The sequence below is a fragment of the Aedes aegypti genome, unplaced genomic scaffold (genome assembly GCF_002204515.2).
Source record: "Aedes aegypti strain LVP_AGWG unplaced genomic scaffold, AaegL5.0 Primary Assembly AGWG_AaegL5_hic_scaff_642_PBJ_arrow, whole genome shotgun sequence".
NCBI lineage: Eukaryota > Metazoa > Arthropoda > Insecta > Diptera > Culicidae > Aedes > Aedes aegypti.
The window spans coordinates 1-2,714 of record NW_018736325.1 but is presented as its reverse complement, the minus strand read 5'-3'; the positions used below and the strand labels follow the sequence as shown (position 1 = coordinate 2,714).

Genomic DNA, 2,714 nt, shown 5'->3' with positions numbered 1-2,714 from the left:
AGCAAAATACGCAACGTCAAATTTGTAAACAATCCTATTATGGACCCGGAGGGTCCATAATAGGCATTCGACAACAGTTTTCCAAATGTAGGGTTTCAATGCTAGTAATGGACCCCTTAGTAGCTGAAATTCATTCTAGACGTTTTTCCGCAATGATATCTCAGACGCATATACGTTTTGTGGAGGTCTAACAACAAAATTCAATGTCTTTACTTCATAGTACGTTTATTAAACAAACAAATCATTCGATTTTTCCAGCGAAATATGCATTTGAAAAACTGTTGTCGAATGCCTATTATGGACCCTCCCGGGTCCATAATAGGATTGTTTAACAAATTTGACGTTGCGTATTTTGGACCCTCCATTTGATTCCCATGTAATCGGCTCGCTGCCGACGAGCCTATTATGGACCCACCTGGAAATGCGTATTATGGACCCTCTTGTGTGGTTTCATTTACAAAACTGTCAAATATCTGTATTTATGCGTCTCAAACAAAATATTTTGCCTGAAAACTGCTGACTAACAATGTAATCGAAGTTCCCCCGGTGGATTTTCATAGGAATAAAGTTGCTTTGAGTGTTAATTTTATGTTTTTCTGTAGGGGGTCCATAATACGCAAAGGGTCCATAACCGGCATCGACTCCCTATATTTCTCTGGGAAAAATCGTATGATTTTGTATGTTGCATGGGTTTACTGTGAAGTAAAGATATTGAACTTGTTATTAGACTCCACAAACATGTATATCGGCTGAGATACAATTGCGGAATGGCGTCGAGAATAAATTTCAGCTACAGGGTCCATTATAGCATTGACACCCTACATCTCGGTAGCGTGTAACAACACAAGTACGGTCGTTCGGTCTTTTGTGTGCTACGTTATATCTTGTCCATTGATCGGTTGGTGCAATAAATTAGTGTGGCGAGAACAGCAAAATCGAAATTCGTTATCGATCCGAATATTATATGCGGTGGTGGCCGAAGAGGCAATTATCCAATCAAGTCGTGTTGACGGTTAAGGCCACGTAACTCGTGCGTGAGTGAAATTCACTAGAAGAGTGATTAGTGAAATCGTTCTGCCTTCGGTGAAGAAGGAGAAGATTTATCTCGAAGTGGGGCTAAATTGTGGTCTGAGATTCCTGTGCGCCGTTCGAAGCTCGATCGGAAAGTAAAACCTTCATCTCGGCACATACAGATCCCCGCTCGTTTACATAGGGTTATCTATTATTTACTGAGGCCATTTCTTGGTCACAACACTTTTATGGACTACACAGATTTTTTAATCAGTCAGCTAGTTCGGCGTTGTTGCCTCATTCTTTGTAGTTTTAACACATGCGCTGCGTGGAGCAGGCTTAGCGTGATGTGTAAATACTGGTGCTCTTATTATTATAACAAACAATAACGGCGCCTTCTGACATGTTTGAATTTCGGCTCACTATGACGTACATAAATTTTGTATCGGTTTCTCCCTCCCAGTTTGTGTCATACAGTCTTAGCACGGACGCTAAGAGAATTAGAAAAATGGGTCTACTTAGATGGGCCTCCACAGATTATTTTTTTACGCCGCGAAATAATGCTTTATTTGCTTTTATTTGTTGATTCAAACTTGTTCTAAATCAAAGTAGCATCAAATGACATTAAAAATTGCTGCACTATGATTGTGTATTTCCATACAAAAATCATTTTGTATGATTGGCGCGGAATTAGGCAATGCGCTGAGTTAGGCACTTTACGGTATCTCGATGTTAAAGCATTCAAAAGATTTAATATGTGAATGTTATCAAAACTTCACAATTGGCCAAATAGGGAACCACTATGGCCATAACTGGTATACTTCCCTATTTTTATCGGGGTGGTGGGAGAACAATTCGTTCAGCGGGAATGATAATTTTGTTTCGTATCTTTTGTAGGGTTCGTCCTGACGCGGAAGGTGGATCCGGAAAAGAGCCAGGATATGCGCCAGATTATCGCCTCTACGCGTGAACGCGGATAAGCAGGAATACAACGAAGGAATTCTGGGCAGACCGAACGATGAGTACGTGCATGGATTCTGCAACCGGAATCGTGGGGTGGCCATAGAGTTTCAATTTTGTCCGCCTACCACGGGATTGAATTTGACGTCGTGGACATTACCAATGCGATTTCAATAGATTCGGCAGAGGACAAAAACTATGGTATCAGAGCGTTTCTGTTGTTTGACGGGATACATTATGATCCACTTTATTTGGAATCACTTCGGTGAGTATAGATTTTATTGGGTTGTCCCAGAATGAAGCAATGTTGGGAAAGTCATGGTGGCCTCACTAGAATTAGACATGTGCGCGGAAATATTTGTAATCGAGGATGGTGTCATTCTAGGTTGAGCTCATGACTTTTCGAACATTGATTTTATTTTTTTTGGACAGCCTGATGGATATGGCGATGAGAGCGCATAATTATGACTGGATAACTTACTTTTTCTAGGGTGAACCTCCGCAAACTATGTTCCCGATCGAGGATAACAACGTGTACATGCAGGCGAGCAGCTCGCCAAGGAGGCCAAATCTTCGCCAGTTCACGGACGTCAATCGCTTCCACGCTCAGATGCATCGATTGCGACTGCCTGTTGAAGGGCCAGGTCGGAGGCCAGCAACATGCGAACGGACCGACACGTCAATTTTGGCGAGGTTTGATTGCGAGTGATGGGCGTGTAGTTTATGAAAGGACTCTGGCATTG

At 42.0% G+C, this 2,714-nt stretch overlaps 1 pseudogene; it reads left to right on the top strand.

Annotated features, from left to right (window-relative positions):
- The first annotated feature begins 1,889 nt into the window (after window positions 1-1,889).
- On the top strand, window positions 1,890-2,696 carry LOC110681271 (annotated as a pseudogene).
- Window positions 2,697-2,714: the final 18 nt, after the last annotated feature.